This window comes from Fringilla coelebs (assembly GCF_963513975.1).
Source record: "Fringilla coelebs genome assembly, chromosome: 1".
Lineage (NCBI taxonomy): Eukaryota > Metazoa > Chordata > Aves > Passeriformes > Fringillidae > Fringilla > Fringilla coelebs.
Window position 1 is genome coordinate 74,556,954 of NC_140028.1, and position 24,492 is coordinate 74,581,445.

Here is a 24,492-nt window from a genome sequence, read left to right on the forward strand (position 1 = left end):
AAACCTAGGAAAAAGAGCAATTTTGAACTTCTAGAGGAATACTCTCAAATATTTACTACAGCAAATGAATACAGAAAAAATAAAGCAAATCTCCACAAATATTTTCATAAACCATTCCTCACTGATTTAAATGCATCTTCAGTATTTCTCTACTAGGTCCACCCCTCTTGGACTACACTTGCCTGTTATGCCTAAAATCAAATATGCAGCTCACATATACTATCTTTCTATGAAAAAGTTCAGGTTTGGTTATTACTGTGGCAACTTCATTCCCTTTTTTGGGTTTTTAGTAGCAGGACATTATTGTGAGTGGCCAGCTTCACGACAAGATTTTTCTTTAGGGTGATGACTGCAGATGACTTTTTTTTTCATTTCTGGGGCAAATTAGTCATGAAAAGGTTGTCCAGAGTGTCAGCTAATCAAAACAATAAAGAGAGACACCTCCCTTTTCACCCCAAATGTAAAGGTTGAGCAAAGCTTCAAAAAATGTAGAAACAATTAGTTCTCTCTACTATGAGTATACCAGATAAACTACAAGTTAAACGGTCATTGAGCAAAAAATAAGATACACTTCCATTGTCATTCTTTCCATTAAGACACAGCTACTTGACATAAAGCCAATTTCATGTAATTGAACTTTTTATTGATATTGATTTTAATATTATTATTATTATTGTTGTTACTGTTACTGTTATAGTTGTTAATTATTATTATTTCATTATACCACTATACCATTCTCTAACACACTAAGAATTCTCAATTACATGTCAAGGGCTGGAAGCTCTGCATAGGACACAGAAATATATGGATACCAAGTTACCAGTTAGAGCCCCAAGCTTTTTAGTGGACCAATGATATCATGTAAGAGCTGAGGGGGGCTTTCTTCTGTGGTAGTTTCTGCTGTGCTGGGAGAGTTTTGTCTTTGTTGTACTATTTCTGTAAGAGTGTGACTGATTGTTAGTAAAGTTTTACTTCATTACTACAGAAACTGAAAAAGAAACTAAAGGACAGTCTATATCACTGGGAAAACACAGAGGATCTGAGTGGAACTCAGTGGTTATAAAAGAGAAGAATGTGCATTAAACCCCCTGTGCACACGGATAAAATGTCAGGTCTTTGGTGCAGAAAGAAAAAAAATCTCATTTCATTCTAATCGGTTACATTGGAGATAAACTTCAACCAAGACTCATCTGCACAAATATATTGAAGAATACTTTCTTAACCTTTCCTTAGTAATAAAAAGGGAAAATAACAATTCCCTAGATTTTCTCTTATAAGTGAAGGGTGAAAAAAGTTCAAAGCAAACAAACCACAAGATGAATAAGAAAAATCAATTCTACATACAGAGGGGTAATCTTTGACTTGCCATTAAATGGCATTTGTAAGTGCTTAAAGAGTCAAATGGGAAGATCAAAAAGAGATAATATTTTTTCCCAAAAGTAGTGGAAAAGAAAAATGAAAGGAATAGATATAGATTACACATTTTTCAAAGCAACATCCCTGTTCAGTTGACACATTTTTCAATGGGAGAAAGAAATTTAAGTAGAAGAATCTTTGAAGTGTTCTTGTGTTTTCTTTTCATCAATTTTTATTCTATTCTGAATGGCTTCTCATTTTTGTAGTCTAAGACCTGTTTATACAACATGCAAGTGCTTGCTTCTTCAAAAGGAAATTGGTAGAAATAAGAACTGGTGTCACAAAGAAGAAGAACACCTTTAAATTCTATTTAATAGCAAACTACATATGTTCACTTTCCTAACTGTACAGCTGGACAACAAGTGCTCACAATTCTTTGTACTTTCCAGTTGTGGAGTATAACTCCAGATATAAACCATTGTCAGACAACTTTATTTCCAATGAATATTGGATGTGTTTTGGAAACAAACACAGATTTCATCTCACAGTCAGGGCTGACAGCAGGAATGGGATGAAAGATAAAAATCTAGGCCTCTTACCTCTTTTCCTTTTAAATTAAAATGGTTTTTATGTTAGAATATTCTAGTGTGTGAAATCACACCAAATTTAGCATTCAAGGGAGTCTGCCATACTTTCACAAGTAAAAAAATTGATTTTTAAATTTCATTTGAGAGAGGAGGTGTGATCAGAACTTAAAAGTGTCATCACAGTAGTCATAATCACCCTTCATTTTTTATCATTATAGTATGGCCTTTCTTTAACTAGAATTATGTTCTTTGACTCTAGGAAAGTCCTGTTTTATGTGTGATAATACCATATAGGTAGTATGAAATTATTTCCTTGTCATTCTTCTTGAATTGCATCTAAAACAGTATGTGCATGAAAATTTGTATTTCTTATAGTACACTGATTAAAGCAAACAAGTTCCAATTCTTCTTCCTGTTGAAATGGACAGATGGTTTTTCATCCATTTGAGGTTAGGCTGAAATTGCCATGAAAGAAAAATAAAAAAATATATTTGTTTGAAATCAGATGCTTAATATTTGCATTTCTGTTTATCTGAATATAAGCATTAAACCTTATTTTGAAAAAAAAATGAAGTTCAAAGTTGGCTTTTAGCTATTAGAATAACTAATTTTGTTTAAAATGTACTATATATATACTTGGATGCTACACATGTAAACTTTTAGTCACTGGTGCTTGCTAACTTTTTTCACGCAGTAGTGCATCATTCTAGCATTATTTTGAGTGAAGTGGAGAAAAGCTAAATGAAAAGCTGTTGATCCTAAGTCAAACCATATCTGGATGTGTGCACATGTATTATAAAATAGACATACAGTCTGGAAGCTACTCAATTATTATGTTCATAGTTAATTAAGTAGGACTCAGTAACAAATATGGCATGCAATATTTATTTTCTCAGCAAAATAAGCCCAAAGTCCATTAGTCTACAGTCACAGTAGGGGTTTTTACACCTTCAGCATTTAGCTTGTGCTTTTGCAGCACATTTTTTGAAATGTCTCAACCTTGTGCATTGCCAAAATTCTTCTTGAATCTTTTCTCATGAACAGTTCTTTGTCAGACTCCCATTCTTGAGTCTTACACCATTTTTTACGATCTTTTGCTTTTGCTAGGTTTAAAAAACACCGTTTTTCATTATGTATTTTTTTCCATGTGATTACTTATGGAACAGCTTACGTCTCTCTTACACATCCTATTTTCATTCATCTTTCTCCCACTTTTTTACATTCTTAACATCACTGCTTCTGCTACCTTCCCTTCAGAGAATAATTCCCCAAGGAATTGTTGAGCCTGCCTGATACTTTGAAAGACAGTGCTGTGTTTTGAAAACAAAACAAGTTTTGTGTTCATGGTTGCTTGTCGAAGACTGCAATTTGGAGCATGTGAAACTTATCAAATTAACACAATGATGCTTAAAGATATGTTTAGTATAAATGATCATTAAAAAGAGTTAAAGTTTGGCTCAAAACGATGTAGTTTTCTTTCTTTTCTTAAATGATGAAAGTTGAAAAGTTTTAGACAGATTAAAAAAACCTCTTTGTAGAATTTAATGTATATTTAGAGAAATCAGGCTTATGAAGGAGAAAGGAATAAAGTCCATAGGAAAACAGTATCAATATTGTCTAAACCTTCAAATATTTAGAGTGTTTACAAGAATTGAGGCATGGTGTTGTTGCAATGGCATCGTAGGGGTGGAAAGGATGGCTTCATGTCTGTCTTGGCAAATGTGATATTGAACCCAGGGCAGTTCTGCTTATGAATTAGAAAATCTTTAGGCCACAATTTCCGACCTTCATTTTTTCTTAAGTTTACATTTCTTTTAAGCCTCAGAATGTTTAATGCAATTTTGGAGGGCAAAGACATTTTTCTTCATGTATTAATTTTATTTCTAAATTTGAGAGGTAATTACTTTGCCTTTTTTGATTTAGTGCACCAGCACTTTCATTTTTCATTAATGCTTTTGTTTTCTACAGTACAGCAAATAGTAAGGGCTTTAGGGTTTCTAATTTTAGATTGTATATGATGGATTCTTTTATTTGTCAAAAGAGCAGCGCATATAATTCTGAAAGGCGTGAACCACATGGTCAGTGAGCATAGGCTAATCAACCCCCCTTCAGGAAAAGTACCTGGAAAGAATCTGAATAATATTGCAGAAAGAGAAAATCAAGCTCCCAAGTAGAAGTTAATCTTTAAACTACGTAATTGTACTTAAGGAATCCCTGGAGGAGAATTTGTAGCAATTCCTACTGAGTCCTGAGACTCCTGGGAAACTGTCTACTTCAACTGCCCAATAAAGCATGGCAATAACGCATCCTTTTCTTTTGATAGATGTTCTCTTCTCTTTGTACACAGTGAGACAGATAACATGGTCTCATGATTCCATCCCACTCCTACCTCTATGGAGCTTTCTAAGTTGTTTGGGACTTTTTAGAAATGAAGTGCCATTCCAAACTTGTTTCTTCTAGATGAACTTGTTTCTTCTAGATAACTGATATCCTACTCAGAAGTCCAAGAAATCCTCCCTGCACAGTGGACAGCAATTTTACTGAACCAATTTATTGGCTCAGTAAAATTGAGGCTCTGACTTCTATAGTTCTAATATCCTTTGCTGACTGCCTTCACCACAAAGCACTCTTAGACTCTGCTTGAAGTTTAACATCCAAATGTCTTAACTACAGCTATTATATTGTTTCATTTTTGCCATAAAACAGGAAGCCTAAAAACAACTGTTATCTCTTTCCATCCATCTAATTCTCCTATTTTTCTGTTTAAATTCACCAGTTAAAACTCCATCCCCATGGAATCCATCTGTATAGCATTGCTTCCCAGTTCAGGATATGCTTTTTCTTTTCATGTTTGCAACAAATTCCCCTAGTGCAAAGTGTTTTTTTATATTCTTCATTTTCCATTCAATTTTGATGTAGGTAAAAACCTCATCTTTTATTACCATTTTCCATTTCTCCTCTTGTTGGAAGAGCTTTTGTCATTGCCCTTCATTTTTCAAGGAAAGATTGACACTTGAATCCTACCTGTAAAATAATCTCAGATACTCAGCAGACCTAAGTACAATAGAACAATAAATCAAGTTTGGGAGTGGCAGCAAACACCTATTAAAATTAGGAGTTTTCAGGTGATGCCAGAGGAATAATAGAAAAAAACAAATAGAAAAAAAAACCAAATCAAAGGTGTGGAGGGCAAAGAAACTGCCAGCATCTTCAATTCCTGAAATGGCAGGAAGTAAATAATGGGGTGAGCCCACATGATTCATGCTGGCCTCCCTGATGTCAGGGAAACATCTTCAAAGTCTTCGTCTAATTCTGAAACCTGAGAGGCAAAACCTACTGCTACCATGAGTTATATAGACTAAATGGTCTTATGCCATTCGTCACATCTTTTCTGATGCTGTGCTTCTAGCTGAGATCAATATTTAACACTTCTGCAAAAGTGAAAGTAACAAACACTGTTTATTTGACTAGTTATGAATTGAAACAAGGGGGAAATTTTGCTCTTTGCTGGCAATCACTGAATTCATGAATCTTTCATAGTTTGATTCCTCTATCTTATCATCAACATACATAATTAACACAACATGAGCAAATCTATTGTTTTCAATGGTATAGAAGCTTCAGGCTGTCTCTTGCTATTTGTGTTTTATTAGGTTACGTCTGTACATCTTCTGAAAAACTTTCAAATTCCAATACTGGCCATGTTTAATAAGATCTTTTAATCCATCATGTGGCAGCCTAACCCGATACCCTTGGATAGAAATTAATTAAACTCATTTGGTTTCCAGCAGAAAGTACCATGTCATGCTGTTACTCCAAGGTATCAGTTTGGTGCTTTTACTAACTTTTGAGACATTCACTACCATGGTAAGCCTGGCTCAGTGGTGACAGGGTACCTGGAAACAACTGCACATTCAGGAAGGAATGTAAGTAGCAGATTCACAACAGCCTTAAAGTTGTAACACTTTTCAGTAATGTTTTAATTTAATGAGAAATTAGTGTGTGATGAAAGTAATGGGTTTCAGGGCTGGTCCAAAACATTAAAATCTGTGCATGTTTCCTAAGCCCACCCTTCCCAGAACAGTTGATCCTGAACTATCTCATTAGTACAGACATGTCTTTCCAATAATCTTGTGTTTATGTGCTTTCCCCAGTCCAGCTACCAGTTATTAGGGTGTGTGTTGTTTAAGAAAATGGTCTCCATTATATTTCAGGCCTTCAGATATGCAAAAAAAAAAAAAAAAAAAATCTGTAAAAAAAAAAAAATCTGACAATCTTGTGTAAGGTAAGAAAATTATGCTAAGTATAAAGCTTCTGGTTTTACCCATGAAGCTACAGTAAGCTACTGTCAGGAAAAAAAAAGTATTAGTGTTGTTGCAAGTTTTATTTTTGGTTTAGTAAGCCACAAGAAAATGTAAATAAAAATAATAGATACAATAATACTAATAAAAGTAAGGGCTAATATTTTTTTGTATCTCTGGAGGTCTTAGTTTAGAAGCAACACAATTCAATATTCTAACATGCATTAGCCATGTAAGAGTTAAGAAGTAACAGAAAAAAAAAAGTGAAGTTCATATTGTGTAAAAGGCTTCTTTGAGGAAGTGGTTTCACATTCTGCTCTAAAAGTAGGTTTGATATCTGTGCACTCTGAAATTTCAGTGCTAAACTTGGGCTAATAAACTCATATTGTAAATATGAAATAGCACCAAAAAATTTTACTTCTTTGGAAAAAATTGCCTTGATTTCAATATCTCTAACTTGTGTCTTCATTTTTACTATGGTGCTTTTGTGATTTCATGGGATATATTGTATATGTAATATTTCCCATAAAACCATGTGGTTTAATAATTTTTTTCTCTTCCCCATTAAGAAACCAGCTACAAGTAAAATAGCAAATCGCAGAGGGGTGGTAAATGTTGTCAGATGTATGGAATGTCTGGGAAGAATAACTAAAAAAGGCTTTAAGCCAAAAATCTGAAACAAAAATAAAGATTATTGAACAGGTTTATGAACTCACTAGTGGCATTGACCAGCACGGAATCATAGAATATTCTGTTTTGAAAGGGACCTAAAAGGACCGCAGACTTCAGCTCCTGGGTTTGGACAGGACAATGCCAAGAATCATAAACACGTGCCTGACTAAGATGGTTTAAGAAATGATTGAGCAGGTTTTCTTTCTGTGAAACGTGGAGAAAATCATAAAATATGGGATAACTAGACCTGTGAGTTAAAAACTATTGCAAAACTGTGTTATACTTCCAAAGAAGCACTGCAAAATTGTACTTACTACCTTTCACTATTCCCTTTTTAACCCACTGGCACAGTTTTCTTACTGTCTGGGAGATGATCAAGATTATATAAAGCTATTGCTTTCCATTTTAGACAAACAATGAACTCTCCTTATCCTTTGTAATTTACCTAATTCAATCTCAAATACTTTTTCCTTTTCCTCACATAAGTTCCTTTGAGGTAAAAGAATTTGCAAATCCAGGGAGACACATTTAGAAGTCTCAGAAAAGATGAAACTGTCTACCACTTGAAAAACTGTTCTCCACAAATTTTTGAGACAGGGTCTTTCAGGAGCAAATTTTATGATGTAAAAATACCTTTGGCAGTGTGTTGACTTATAGCATGTCTAGAGTTAAAGGGAGCTCTATTCCTTCCAACTCATTCAGGATTTATGATGCAGCTCTGATTCTCCCAAGAGAATTTTACTGTTTGTTTTATTACAGTCAAGGGGGGGTTCTAAAGAAGAGAGAATTTAATTGGAAATATTTCTCAAAGCTGGAAAAATAACCAGCAGGATGTCTAGAAAGCAAATTTTTCTTCCCCAAACTTTTGTTGTTACCTGGATTAATTAAAAATAGAATACACAGAGATGATTAAGCCATTTGATGATATATGTTTTCAAGTCTTAATAACAACCCAGTTCCCAATAGACTAAATAGAAAGAGTACTGAGTGTGTAGCTTTGACTGAAATCCATTTTTAGATGCTAGGGATTTTGTCTATTTCTACCTCAGGAGTCACAAATCATAAATATTTATGACATATGGAAGAGAGTGGAAAGATGATGAGATAAAATATCAGTATATTGAAAAGGTAGTCTAACTTTAAAAAGAAGCCTTGAAGTAGCAAACTAGTAAACCATGAAGAACAATAGTAATTTCATCCCCAACTTGGTTAGGGGATGAAATTACCTCTGTCACAGGAGGTTCTTTTTAAAGGGAACATGTAAGGATTTTGAAAGTTACTTTTTTTTTCTTAAGCAAAAAAAATATAGAGAAACATGAATATTAGTCAAACATGGCACTGTTAAGCTGAACTTATAAAGTCGTCCAAGTGACCACCTGTATTGGGGAAAATCTTTGCACTCTCCCTGCACAAATTCAACTGCAGCAACTGAGAACTGCTCTATACATCTCTCCAATGGCTTGGCATTGTTGAATCTCAGGAAACTGCAACACTTGCTGCAGCCAGTCTCAGTGTCAGCCCTTAGACAGTGGTTTGGCACCAGGCAATTTGCTTCTACATGGTGCTGGATGGCCAAGCAATGATATTCCACCAATTTTTCCTACTGAGGGCTTTTAGGCAGATGTCAACACAAGCTGGCAATCAAATCAGTCCATGATGATATCCCAGTATATGTTTCCAAAATGCTAAGGCATCATTCTCTAGCCTCTTGTTGATCTGTGGCCAGCATCTAGGGTCCCCATGGTCTGTTCTTTCTTTTCTTGCCCCAGTGGACCTAGTTTATTGTACCCAGGGCTTGTGATATTGTTCTCTCAGACACAGGTCATTATATTCTATTATTAAACACATGAGGAAGACAAGTACCCATGACAGGAGCTCACTTTGAGTACCATCCTGAGGAAAAGGCAGTGAAGTTTTCAGAGGGGCTCTGTTAAAGTATTTCAGCACAAGAATTTGGATTTCCCTTGGTTGTGTCCTCCAAGGTGACAGCAAAAACTTACTTCCCTGCCTTCCATAATTAACAGGAATATTTTGTTCTTCAGACAGTGCCCTGGGAAAAAACAAAATAAAACAAACCAAAGCAAACAGAAATCAAACACTAAGACCCAAACCAGCATGTCCCACTAATAATACCATCAAAACACCTGGATAAAATAATCTTCATCCAAAAAATCAATTTCAGTTACTTTCTAAAATCTTAACAAAACAGGATGTAGGGACCCACTTTATAAAAGGAAATCCTACCTTTTCCAGTTGAAATTTATAGGGAGGCAATGAGAGGGGTTGCTGAACTTATTGAAAAAAGCTTATGCTCTCAAGGCTGGGGCCTGCAGCTGCCCAGGACCTCTGTGGCTCTGCTACATCCACCTCAGCCTGGCCCTGAATGTCATCCACTGAAGTACAACAGCCTTGTCAAGACATTTACTCAACATTTTGCTTCTCTTTTGTCGCTTGCTAGGTTTTAGTGGGAAGAGTAATTTGCTCTGGGCAGCAGCTCAAAACCAATTAAAATATCCAATGCTATAAAACATTGGGGAAAGCTAACAGTAAAACTTTGTTTTGTCCTGACTCTAGCAAAAAAGACATTAACAGTCTCAATCAGGTCACCCAGGGATGGACCAGGAGATATCAGAAGACAAGTGTCTTTTGTTTGGGAATCTTAAATTAGTCTGTAGGAGAGGACACTGGGAATTGGATAGTTTTACCTCATTGTGTTTAAATGTTTATTATCTGTTTATATGCCATTAGAAGATAAACCTTTCTCTGGAGAAAGTGTTTTGCACTGTGTTTTGCACTGAGTTACCTTCAGTTTGTTAGGCTGTGACATGAGCACAAACACTTTGCATGGTGTTGCTGCAGGGTGAAGGCTGTCTTTCTGTGTCCTTCTGATTGTTTGATTGATTGATTGGGCTGTACCTCTGTTATTCCAGGATGTAAGATTTTGCAACCAATACCCAGGCAAAACTCATTACAGACAGATAGTAAATTCTGGATTAAGCAAACACAAGGACTGTAGGGATATTGCACTTCCAAGAGAGACCAGTTCAGAAAATTACAGATACTATGCAGGAATGAGGAGGAATCACAGCATTGGAGTTCAAGGAGCATTTAGAGAAGCATTTGGGCAATGCTCTTAGGCCAAACCCAGGGTGGGTTTCTGACCTGTGCAGAACCAGGAGTTAGACTTTGATGATACTTGTGGGTCCCTTCCAATTTAGAATCTTCTATGATTCTCAGTCTCCTGTTACTTTAAAAATGAGGATATTCTAAAAGTCTGCTGTAGTTCCAAAATTTAGAAAATGGAAGAAGAATCATCTGTATATCAGTTAGCCTAAACTGGTTCTTACAGAAAATGAGACAATGTAACTGATTCTCTGGCATCAACCCTCAGTTCAGCCTAGCGAATATTTTGAAGCCTATAGGTCAAAGTTCTTTGACCTATAGATTTCTCTGACCAACAGATTTCTCTGAACTTCTCTTATTCTTTACCAGTAGAAAATAGAAACCCATGTCTAAATGTCTATACAGAGGAGAGGAATAGGAATGTTGGATTTTTCAAAGAGAAAAAAATTTCTTGCTGCTACTTGTTGAATGAAGAAGTTTAACTAAACAAGTGAATCTTCATCTACATTTCTGATGAAAAAAAAATTTTCAAATTAATGCTAAAATAGGAGAAAGGGTCGCCCTAACCAAGCTACAGCCTGGAATGCCTTGCCTGGAATCTAAGTGGGCTGTGTTTCCCACTAGAGATTGTGCCCTAATGACATATTCTGTGTAAGGGATATGGATACTGCTAACACGCTTTTTCCCATTCAGCTTTCTGAGGGACAAGAATTTGCAAATGTCTTTGGTTAATGTGGTGAAGAGATACAAAGCAGACAAAGAGTAGGAGCTTTCCTGTTAAGCATAAACTAAAAAATTGTTTATGAGGTTGTTAAGACCCTATTATTTAGGGATGCCTCTGCCCAAATTAAGGTTCAAATGAGTTCATATGCTGCAGTCAATAATATGGATTTTATTTTGATTCCTCTACCTCACAATAAATGTGAGGTAGAGAAATTAAAAAGATAGAGGGGAGACAGAGAGAGATTTTTTTTTTTCTTGACAGGAACATGTAAAAGTGTAGAAATTACTGTCAGTCATCTATCTAACTAATTATATCAATTAATTGGTGGTGTGAATTGATTGCTGATGATTGTAAGACAATAATTTACAAGTAAAATAAAGTGCTCCGGCAGAATTTCCTATAATTAAGAGATATTAAGACAACGTATTTCCAACACAGTCATATGCAGTGTAGTACAATGTGAACCAAGAATGCCAAGAGTCTTTCATCATTCATGCCAAAATATCTAAAAAAATGGTGAGGATGTCAGAGATAGCTTTTTCATCATAAACTCTGAACATAATTATGAAAAAAAAAGGAAAAATATTTCCTGTATTCTTTGAAAAGACAGGTATAAAGCTGATCTTATTTCTGTAAATGGCAATGTCAAAACCATAAAGGAATTGTCTCTCTGATACTTCTTTTTTGCTTTTAAGAATACTCAGAATTGTCAAGGTTGAAAAGCACATTCCAGTGACACAGAAGCTGTAAAAAGTCTGAAAAAAGAGTAGGAGAATGATATGCTCTCTAAATAAACATACGGGAAGGACAACCATGAAAAGCGTGATCATTTCCAAGCGTACGATTTGTAATTTAGACCCCTACAGGCTTAAAATAAACTCATCTTTTTTGTATTTTGATTGCTCTTAATCTCTTTTCCTGCCAGTGTTTGGTTTTGATGATTCATGTGCTGCTGTATCTCCATAGACTCCTGGTTCACTATTGGCAAACAGGATTCAGAAGCTTTCACTGTTTGCTCCTGTTCCTGAATTTTTGAATAACTAAAGTCACTTATGTTTTTGCCAGTACAAAAGTTGGCTTGATGCTGAGTTTGATCTTCAAGCTTTGGCATTTGTTTTTTGTGTTGTAAAGCAGTAGGAAACATGATTTTTTTAACACTCATCAGAAAATGACACAGTGAAATCAACAGTCTAGAAATATCAATCCAGGAATTCAAACTACAATTCTGCTCTTTATCCTTTACACTATTGCCTCATGCTCTCTGCTGTGCCATTCCATCCTGCATATAGTTTTCTGCCAAGAAAATATAAATAATTACATATAATCATGTTCTAAGCACAGAACTCAGCTCCTGTTAGTAGTTGTGGTAAATATTAGGTTCTTACTAGCTCATATTCTGTATCCTTTGAAAGGTAGTTTGGGACTTTTTGATAACAGAGTAACAAGATGTTGTCATTCATCCTTTGAAGTACAAACATCTTGCTCATTAGCTATTTGTCTTGCTACTTAGCAGACAAATACTTGTGTTGATTTGGCATTGCCTGGTTTTCCGTCACAGGATAAGACCACAGAAGTGGCTTCTGTGAGAAACTGCTGGAAGCTTCCACCCTGTCCAACAGAGCCAATCTCTGATGGCTCTGAAAATGGACACGCTGCCGGCCCAGTTAGAGAGGTTGGGAACACCTCTGTGATGACATATTTAAGAAGAAATCCAAAACAGCCCACAGGCAGGTGTTTTTCCCAGGGCTGGTGAGGCGCTGCCCCCAGGGGCCATCCCAGTGCGGCGAGCAGGGATGCCCTCCCACAGCCCCATCTCCGCGTGGCCCGCAGCAAGCCTTGCCTGCCTGGCCACCCCTAGCCGGCGTGCTGTGGGCAGGAGGGAAGGGTGGCAGTGCTGGCTTCTCCTCCCTGCCGTCCTGCGTGAAGAGAGGCGTGGAATAGTGCCAGCACACAGCAGCAGCCCCGGCACGGGCAATGACAGAGGGGCCGGCAAGGGACATGTGGAGAGCAATTCCCTGGTGTGGGACCCGGCCGTAATCAACCTCTCACTGCCATCCTGCAGGAATTTTTGCATTAGTGGAACTTGCTGACAATGGTGCCTACGAGCAGTAGCTTTCCTTCTAGTCAGAGAAGAGGAGGAAGTGAGGACATGTTAGGGAAGATACCACGGCAGCATCAAGGTGAGTGGGGAAAACAAAAGAAGGGGAGGAGTGCTCCAAGTGTCTGAGCTGAGATTCCTCGGTAGGCCATAGTGAGGACTATGGTGAAACAAACTGTCCCCCTGTAATATATGAAATCCATGGGGGATCCAGAGACCCACTCAGCCTGTGGAGAAAGTGCTCATGCTGGAGTGGGTGGATGCCAGGGAAAGCTGTAATCTAGTGGGAGACCCAAATAGAGAGATGGGGCCTCTTCCTCCAGAGATAGGGAGAGAGGGCCCTTTCCTACAAACTAGAGCAGCCCCCCTTCGAGGACTGCGCCCTATGGAAGAGTGATCCATTTTGGGAAGACTGATTGCCCATGAGGGGACTCACAGCACAGCAGAAGAAAGACTCCTCTCTCTGAGCACCCCAAAAAAGGTCTCTGGTGACGATCTGACCAAAACCCCACCCTCTGTCTCCCTGCACTGTTAGTGGGAAGGAGGGAGGCCCTGGGGCTGAGGGAAAAAAGGTGTTTTAAAGGATTATTTTACTTCCCATTATCTTCCTCTGACACTGTTAATAATAAATTTATCTTATACCTTTAAATTTGAAGTGTTTTGCCCTTTAAATTGGAACTTTTTTTCCTCCTAGTCCTCATCTCAACTCCTGAGCACTTTGTTAATTTTTTTTTCTCCTCACTGCCCAGCTGAAAGCAAGAGAAGATGAGCAAATGACTTTTATGGGTGCCTGGCATTTGGCCAGCACCAAACCACAACAATACTCAAGTTCTTATTTCTTCTTTTGCACATCTGTAACAATCAGACATCATACTTTTAGTCCTGTTTAGCTTTGCCTTGGCCTACATCTAGGAAGATAGTTCAATATTTAAACAAATTTTTAACACTGGTGTGGTTCTGTTAGGAGATTTATATGTTCACTAGATAGAGCTTGACTCGTCCCTTGTAAATGTGCCTTAATCTCAAAAATGAATCTTTATTTACATACATAAAATAACTTAAACTGTTCCGATAAAAGCAAAATAATTTCAATGTGAGAGATAGGAAGCCCCTACTAAGAATATCCTAAAACTCAATGCTTTGCTGAATCTTCTAGAAAAGGAGGGAGACAGGCTCTCAAATTACCTTTGGGAGAGGAAGAATTTGAACCTAGGCCCTCTATGTGCTTGCTTGTTTTTCTAATTACTTTACTAGTGGCATGTGGAAGATGGACCAAAATATCTTCTATTGGGCTTGACCTGAATCACTTCATGGCTGTTGCTGCCCAAGGATGAATTCTGAGGAGGTGCTTATCACACTTTGTTCGATCTCTCTAAGTAGTCAAATTAGACCTTTCTCTGCTTACTATATTATTTTTATGCATGCTTAAATGTATTTTGCTCTTTTGTGAACTACTGTGATATCTAAGGAAAATGAGAACACATTCCCTGTAGTGAGCATTTAAAATTCCAGCTTTTGAACTTCTCTCTCTCTGTTTTAAGTCATAAACTGGGTTTCCTGCCAAAAAACCAGGACAAATTGATTTCCTGGAAACTATAACAATTAAAGTTTGAAGTCCTGGTAGGAACTAACTAGGTGAAACTCAAGGTCTTTAAGTGACAGATGAACAGACTAAACACTACAGTGTCTGGAGCAAATGAAAGGTCACATGCAATGTGTCACACAGCAGAATATTCTGGAAGATTTTGTTCTCTCTCTTGAAACAGAGCAGCAGGATATTGAATGGCACTAAAAATGAACAAGCACCACTAATACTTTGCAAAATATCAATTTTGCAAGAAAGTAGGGAGCCCAATAGATTTGATTTAAAATTGGATTGCCGATAACATACTTTTGGGATATTCTGCTCTGTATACTAAAGTGAATCTCCATTAGGCCTGTGGGGATCTTGAGTGCTTGAACAGCCCTTAATGTCCCTGACCTGCCTCACCTGGGGTCTTCACCCTCCGGAGACCCCACCTCTGGGGTCTCATATCCATGGGCTGAGAAGTCCCTTTTCAGTTCAGCATCTTGCCCTGAGTCCCTGCCTGGGATACCTTATCAGAATGCAAGTCTTCAGTCCAGTCACAGCCTATGCTTGCCCCTGTTTATGATCCCTCTGGATGCCGACTCTGACATATCTGGATTTCTTATTTTATGGAAGCTCATGTAACTGAATTGATAACAACTGCAAAATCATTTCACTTAAAGATAGCACTCTGGAAAACTCAGAAAGGGCTCAATGTTCATGAGTTCTCAAAGACAACATGGATTTCCCTAAAAATGGATATTTCATTTCATTTCAGCTAATGTGGTTTAGATTGAAATGTAAAGAGATCCACCACCTTGCTTTCTATAAAACTTGTATAGAAATACCAAACACTGTAAGTTTTCACTCTATTCAATTTTTTTTAATAATGGGTTTAATCAGGAGCTCCTGATGGCTTGCTTGCAAAGAATATTGACAGATTTGTGTCTGCACTGTAGATGTAAGAAGACCTTAAAGGTTATGGTGAAAGGGTAGAATGGGACAAAGAAGAAAAATATTGCATGGTGTTATTTAAGGAAGAAAGGCAAGCAAAAGCACAAGAAACTTGAACTTCTCTGAGGCATGAGACTTAATTTAGACAGATCTGCATTCAGGAAAACAAAACTAACTTCTAGGAAAACCCTGCCATGGGCCAGTATTTTCAATCGCTGTATCTCCTATAAATTCAGAATTTACTCTAGTCTTGCTTGTTATAATGTCACAGAAAAATAATGAAAACCCCCTGCAGAATGATTGTTATAACACCTTATGCCTCGAGTATTTTACATTCTTTAATCCAATTCATTTTGTGGGTTTTTAAAAAATTTGTATTATCTTTTTGTGAATATGAAGGTGCTTAAATTAAAGAAAAATTGTGTTCACATCCTCTATCAGGAAACTTCTCGTTTGTAGCTTATGGTGAAGCTGTAATTCCTAGATTTATTACTGCACAATTGAAATCCATTTATAAATTGCCATTACAGACTACTTTATGAAATTTTCTACACAGAGCACTATTCATAGTATCCTTTGAATAGCTTCTAAATGTACCATAAAATTTCAAAAACGTAATGTGCATTTTTACTCAAAATTTTCAGAAAGAACACTGGAGAGTAAGAAATTTGATTATATCTTCTTTGATATATTTAGTAGCTCTTATATGATTTTCTTAAAGCTTCTATATCTGCCCTGAATTACCACTGCATTAAATAGGCACCCAAAAATTGAGAGACATCTCATGTTTTCCAAGTAGATCTGTATAATGATTTAACATAAAATATTTTCTAAAATACAATAAAACTAGGCTTTAATAAATCTTTTGCGCATAAAATAATCAAATTAACATATTGACTTTAACAGCATCAATTTTTCATTTCCCTTTCCATTGAAAATCAATGGTGTCTTGCATTCTGTTACGGAATGTATCCTTTGGTAACTAATATTCTTAAGTTTTTTGGGATATTTTTTGTCTAATGATATTTTTAAAATACAGACAAAAGAGGAGAAGAGGTGATAGTTTTATTTTTCTTGAAGATCCAACACGTCAAAATATAATTTCAGATAACAACTGAAGCAGAAGATAAACTCAAGTAATTGTCTACATATCCACAATTTCAACTTTTTAACTTTTTTTCAAATGTATTGCATGCATTAAAAATACCAGTGCAGAGGGTTACAGATTCACAAAACCACTTTTACCCTTCACTTCCTAAAGCAGATATTATAAATGGTGATTCAAAATTATAACTATACTGACATAATTATAAGAATAGTTCTCTCTCATCTTAAACAAACTTGTTAGGCAAAGAATTTCAAATTATTAAATATTAGTTATTAATAGTTTATTTACAGCATCTCCAAATTAAAAAATATTTCTACTGTTTTATTCCACTTGAGGTGAGGAATTTGAAGGGGAAGATAATATTTTCTTAGGATCCACCAAGCATGTGAATATATTGGAGCAGCTTCACTGTGGACCAAGGCAGGCAGGGACATAAAAGCAGTCCTTTGGGAGCCTGAAGCAAGATTCAGACCTGAGTTCAAAGTATATTGGCACATCTGATAGAGAGGGGATGGTTAAAGTCAAGTCTTGGTGTAACAATTCAACTGAAAAGGAGTAAAGTTTGTTATAGACACCAGGTCCTATACCAGACCTCAAGGTCTCCTGGTAGTGATTTCTACCCAAGAGCCTGGGCCACTCCTGTGTAAATGTAGGAGATAATGTCTCTATTTCTTCCCCATGTAAAAGCAGCCTGGCATTTAATTTATCTTACACGACAGTACAGTGTTTCCTATTGACAGGTCTATCTTCCAATTTTGACTGGCTTGGGATGCCCCAGATTCAATGCAGTGCAAGCCAAGGTACCAAGTGTTTCTAACTGACCACAGAGAATTTATAAATGTTTAAGATAGTCATCCTGTAAACAGCATAGCACAATTGAAGAGACACCATGATTATGTATCTCAGGTATGTGGCAGGGCCCGAGATAAATGGCAATGTTTCCATAAGCAAAATTAAATTGGGACAAAGACATTTTTGCATTTAGGTCTGTAAATTATTAGTAATAGTAGTGTATGTGAGGAAGTTGGATGACTAGTTTTATAATATGCTCATACAGACTTTGAGAATATCTGGCTTTTTAGTGTTAACACATGCACACATCAAAAATGAGAGAGTGCAGTGAGAACACAGATAAAAAAAATTGGTATTTGGAAATTATATTAAATGTCTTTTAAAAGGTTTTAGAGGTTTTGTGCATTTTTTGTTATTTGTGGGTTTTTTGTTTACTAGGATAAGCAGCAGTTTTGGCACTACCTCCAGTGACTTCTTTTAGTTATTACAGTCATATACTAGCAGCTCCTTTTGATTTGTGGATAAATTCCATGTGAAATACAGCCCCTCTGTATTTCAGAGACACATAGGAGCAAAAGAATGTTGAAAACTAAGCCTCCTATACACATTTGAAATTTTTGTTCCCCACCCTCCTTCCCCTAAAAACTGGATAGGACACCTAGAAATTGAATTTAAGTGTAAACTCCAAGTACTAAATTGGGCTAATCTCTTACCCAGAATCATAAAGCCAAATACTGTTCTACTGACTTCACTGACTGTCTTTTGTAGTTTGAGCTTTACTTTCACTGTATTTCACTAAAAATAAATCCACAGAATAAAAATCTAACTACTTTGATACTGTCAAAGTAATCAGGTATAAATAATTATTTTCCTTTTTCATATTGATGGATTAATTTTTCTTTTCATATTGAATTGATTCATTTTTCTTTTCATAGGTTCACACAAGTGATGTATATTTCATTGTGTTACTTATTCATAACCCCTATGGTCAAGATTATATGATTTTTTGGCGGGGAGGGATGGTTTGAGTTGTTTGGATGTTTCCTTTACATATTCAGTAGCATAGAAGAGGAACGGTGGGATAATTAAAACAAACAAACAAAACCCCCCAAAAATATAAGTAAAGAAACATTTTTCATTGAAATGATCAGCCTGGCACTAGAAAATGTAATAATGTAAAAACCTTACTTTTACTCTCTCTCTTTTTATTTCAATCCACTGTGTCCAGGTTTTCTTATTATTCTTTTTCCTGTACAATGTATTTATTTATAAATGTAAACAATTGTTTGTTCATAAATAAACCATAAAAATTGTACTCACTGTATTTATATTTAAGATGTTAATGAATGGCACAAAAGCTTCCATTCTTTTCTTATTAGGGTTCATTTCTATATGGTCAGAATCTCAAGAATGAGAGAAAAATAATGTATAATTTTCTTTTCATTAGCAACATTCAAAGCTTACCAAGTTCTTTTCTTGTAAACTCTAATTTGCATGATTATGTTTAAATCCTACTGCCCTAGATCAATGAAAAAGCTATTCAAAAATTTTTGTATTTCTTGCCTCATAAGGAAACACTGCCCACTTTCTCAGAGAACTGGCTGTTTCCTTGCTGTTTACTGTGGAGTTGCCACCTATGATAACCAGAGGCTGTTACTAGGAGCTATCAGAGACAGTATGAACTAAGACTTAAAGGATACTGTACTAAGAATAACATAAAAGTCAGGGTAAGAATGCAACGATAGTCAAAGGATGTTGTATTTCTCCTAAAGGATTCTGTCAAAGAAATCTGTCAGTGAAACAACCAAAATAGAGGATCATACTTAATTCATTTAATTTCAATGTAAAGTAAAAATTGGATAGGTTCCTCTTTCTTTACACTGAATGTGTGAATTTAAAACTATTTAAACTTGTAAGTAGATAGGAAAAAAATTACAGATTTTTTTTTCACGAACAGAATACCTACACATGTACCTCTTACCTGTTCAGATAAAAACATAAAAACTCACAGAGCTTCTCCATGGCTTATCAACATACCTATGAAAATTTCAAGGTGAATAGAAAAAAATATTAGTGATTGAAATATTTTCAAATTTAATTTCTTCAAATCAGATCAGATGTCTAAAACTGAGGTTAAAAAAAATTAATCACCATTTTGATAAGGAGAAGAAAGTCATATCTAGAATGTAATGGATTGGCAAATTGCTCAATATTTTGGCAAAGTACCTAGAAAGAAAACTCATGTGACTCCAAAAGCTATTTGCTTCTTTTCGAACTTGGTAGAAATTAAATCACAAGGTAGTTGAATGGCTGAAAAAAAAAAAAAAACTTGAATTTTTATTGGTTTTTCTCAGATTTTGCAAGACATAATTCCAATGTCTAAATAAAGCAAACATCTAGCTAATTTACAAGGAAAGCCCAAAAGTTACAGTAATCAACATGTGGCATTATGCAATTACAGAATGCACGAATATTAAACCTTCCATATATTTCCATAGATATTTCATTTGTTTTCTTGCAAGTAGTTTCATAAATGTACCTTCCTTTCATTAAAGTTTCATGTGAATTTAAAATTTTATATCTTATACCAAAAAACAGATGACAGAAAATGAAGAAAGAAAATGAAAAACATTTTAAAAACCCAAAGAATTTGAAAAGCATATGGAAGACAACAAAAAATAATAGTCTGCACAGATCTGTCAGGAACAATTTTTTGACAAATAATTTTCATTAATTTTTGACATTTTAACTGGCCTTGTATGACATAGAAAAGTAAGAGATGCTCAGTCTTGTCTTGAATACAACTTTTGATATTCAGGTAATAAATTTGAGACCCATTTAAGAGAAACTACAGTGCAGCTCCTTTGAATCATATTGAAAAATTTACTGGAGGTTCACAAAAACAGAAGGATCTATGGGTTGGTTCTTAGTCTGGTAATAGATGATTTTTTTAAATTATCTGGCCAATAAAATAAAGAGTTCTGGACTAAATTTGGATGATATCAAACTTCAGAACAGTTTGTACAGGCTGAAATAGAAGTTTAGAAATCCACAATATTAAAAAAAGATATCAGAGGTAAGGTTCAAAACAACAAACCAACTCCCTTGTTTCACTTAGGACAGCTACACCATTTGAATGGAGGAATATTAAACTGTGCTGAGACTATAAAGTAAATCAACAACTGTGTAGGAGTTCTGCAGAAAGGGTTTCTGAGAGCTAAGCATGAATCAAAATCACCATGATGCCTAAAGCAGTAGTATGCCTCATATTTTGTTGTATGAATAGAAGAATAGGCAGTAATATTCACTAACATTATCCTTGTGATGTACTCAGCATAACAAAAATTTCTCCAGGAGCATTGGTTAGTGACAAAGTTCAGAAAGATTGGGATAGATATGGAGAGACTCGAGTGGGAGAAAGGGAAGACTGAATTAATCATGTTTTTAGCAAAGTTTTGCCAAGCAAAATGGAGTAGGTTTTGGGGGCTTTTTTCTCATCTTCTGTGAGGTATCGAAAAAGAAAAAAAATGGACGTAAATTGCAGCCAGGATGCCAGGTTAGACACTGGAAAAATTTTTCTATCATTAAGGATAGCAAGAAATGTAATAAATTGCCTGGATAGGCTGTGGATTTCTCTGTCATTAAAGCCCTTTAGAACAGATGGCGAGTATCTGACAGAAGTGATGCAGCAATGCCTGATTCTCTCTTGGGACTGAAGGATAGATTAAATGACCTCTTAAGGTTCTCTCAGCTTCTTCTGCCCTTTTTTTCTTTTCAGGTCTAAAATATTTTACAGTACATTAGGTTTTCTTATGCACTTTGATTACTGAAACTGTTCTGTATAATCTCTAGGTTCCTTGCCAGTATCACCTTGCCACAGAGTGTTCTCTTCTCCCTGAAGACAAAGAATTAGATATTTATTTTCCCTAAAGGTGTTGGATAGACTAAGAGATATGTGTGACTATGTCAGGTCAACTAATGCTTCTCTTTTAAACAACTTTTGGCACACTGAGCCCTAGGAAAGGAAAAATGTGCACTTGATTTTAAAAAGTATGCTCTAAGCAAGGTTTCAAAATTATGGTGTTTCAGAAAGTGCATCAGTGTTATAATCCGACATAAATGTTTGTAGGAATTATTTCAGTTGACATTTCAAGGTGAGAAGTGTTTGTGTACCTTTTTTTCCAAGATTGTTTTCTGTTGTATTCATATTAACTCACAGAAGAATAAGTCTTCAAATACCAGAGCAATACCCACTTAAATAGGAATTCAGCAAATGTATTCCAATTGATATATGAATTTGGAAGTAAATGTAAGCTTTGGAGACAGAATTGTATATTTTTTGCATTAATGGACACTGACTGAACATTTCTGCAATTTATGTTTCATCTTCTATATTTGATGAACTCTGTTCAGATCTTTCATGTTAATATACTTCTTTCCTGGTGCTTAACTCAAAATCTCCAAATGAAATTTTGGGTTGGTATGTCACTTTTCAAGGAAAATGTTGTGAAACATGAGGTTTGTTAAATCTCTTTATATTTTTTTATTGACGTGGGGTAGAAAAATTTTGATGTTCACTGTTTCAGTTGGCAGAGAAAAAAAAATAGTAATTTTCTAGGTAAGATTCATTTTAGCTCTTGGTAAGCAAACACAGTAATTGGACTAAGTTTTCCTACAATTAGAAAGTCTCAGAGATGGAGTGTGTTTCTGAGTACTACAGCCATTTTCCTTTTGAAGTCTTACTTTTCATAAATAATTAATATGTCACTCAAAAATATTCAAATTATATATATAGCAGGTATTCTTTTATTTTTTTCTCTATATAGCTTATAGTTTTTCTTTTTTTTTTAACTAATAAAGCATTTCATTAACATTTTAAAAGAAACACAAAATATGCTACTTAGTTTTCAAGATAAAGATAATTAAGCATATTTTGACTGTACATAATCAGAAGCCCAGTATGTAATTTTACTGGGAAAAAAAAAAAAACCAACGTTGCCTCTTTTGAACAGCAAGGAAAGGTTTCTTCGAGAGCCTTCTTTGTTGTATAAGAGTAAGTATATCTACTCTGTTACTATAGACACTCTTTAACACTGTTTTATTTGTACATTTCAATTTCATGTTCTACACAAAACCACAGATGCGATAGTGTTATAAGGATCATGATTAACAAGTCATGTAAAAAGAATGAGACATCTTCTGGGCTGCCCTGCATTCGCCTTTAATGGCATCTTCTCTCTATCCCAAAATTCACTGAGTGTATAGAGGCTTTGTAGAACACAGCGAGTAATGTGTTTCCAGAACACTATTACTTGCTTAAAGGGAAAGTATAACTGGTGTGGAACATAACTGAGGGTAGAAAGATAATGGCATGGAAGTTCTAGGGAAACATGCAATTGCTACTCCCTGTATGGAATGCAGTCAGCATGCCCAACCTCTCCCACACAATACAATCCAAGGGGGACTAAACAGATGATGGAGGAGAGTGGAGCCACCATGACCAGGCTCTGCCAAAACCCTTGCAGAGGAGAGAACTCAGTGGTACTTTCCAGCTGATAAACCACACAGCAGCTGAAAACCAAGGGAGATAAAGGAAGATGTCCTGCTGTTGAATCAGCAACAGCGGCAGAATCTTGGACTGACCCACGTCCCCCTCGCAAGGTTATCTCTGGTAGTATCCTGACATATCTACTCACTAGTAAGATGTATGACTAAAGTCACCCAAGCTCCACCTAAATGTGAAGAAATTGTGGAAAAAGTAAGCTAAAAATGGGGAGAAGTGGGAGAAGACTTCCACTTAATTCTGGGATGAGAATAATTTCCCGCATAATTTCTGGGATGAGTTGATGGGCTGAACCTGTCTTCTCCCCCACAGAGACACCTTTTAGGTAAAGAACTGTGTTCTCTGCATGCTGAATGATTCTTCAATCTAGCTTTTATTGGAGAGTAGTTTGTTGGTATGCTGTTTTTAATTATTGTTGCTTTGAATATATATTTGCAGTCAAATACAATCACTGGCAATTCTTGAACCTTAAATTCTTAAAATTTCACTAATAAACAGTCTTATTCCATAAACTCTTAATGTGAGTCCTTCAGAAGTGCTGGCAGTTACTGGCAGTGGGTAAAGGTGTGGAGATCCAGGAGAGGTTTTTCTATTCGGTGTGCAACCCTGAACAAGACATTTGAACCACCCTCCAATCCAGTGGGACTGTTGACTGAAGGGTTCCCATAATGGGATACTGACAGACTGATTTGGCACAAGGATCTTGGCTTTCCTAGGGTGCTGATAGATTGATCAAACACAAAGTGTTTGAGAAAATCTCTCCTTTTCACAACACAGACCCTAACAGAATAAAATATTAGGTAATTAAGAAGCAAGAAATGCAAAGGACAAAGGATTTGTATAAATAAATAATATAATTTTTTGTGCTAGAAAAAGGAAGTGTGATCTTTCTACATAACAAGAAAAATTGTGTTTTCAAGTTCTGTCTCTAAATGCTACCATTAAAGGCATCAGTCTGAAGAATATCATACTTATCCTATTACATAGACTGTATTTGCATCAAACAAATTCCCATTACAAGGGTAAAAAAATATGATCCACATCTGTTAACGAATAATGAGTAAGAATACCTATTTATAGACAGGGCCTTAATCAAGTGACTAATGTTCCAAGTGAAATACATCAGTAGCTATAAGTACTGAGGGGAGCACACAGAGTGAAAGAGATGAGTAATTGAGGCATAGCAGATAATACGGGACTTGCCAACCCACAGACAATGGAAGACAATAAATTATTCAGTGTGTCAGGAGCTAGATCCAGGCTTCTTCCATGGGAGTCTCCCCAACCCATCCTGAAATATATTCATGCAGGGGTGGGAAAAGTGTTTTTTCCTGTGGCTTTCTCTCCTCCTCTTGTAAACTTATCTGTTGGCTCTGTGGGATTCCTGGAAGGAATTTTTGATCCTCAGGACCTTTTTAAATTTTTGTCAAAATTTTATTTAAAATTCCAATCAGCCTTGTTTTAACATTTCAGCTACCATAAAATGTAGCTGCTTTCCTAGAATTTAGGATGACATTTGTAAAAGTATTTGTGTCCTTGTCTACCTTAAGCTTGTTTGCATTTCCATTATAGCTGTACTCTAGTGCAGCTACAATTCCATAGGAGCTACTCTGCAGCTATCAGTCCAAATACTCTTGAAAATACACA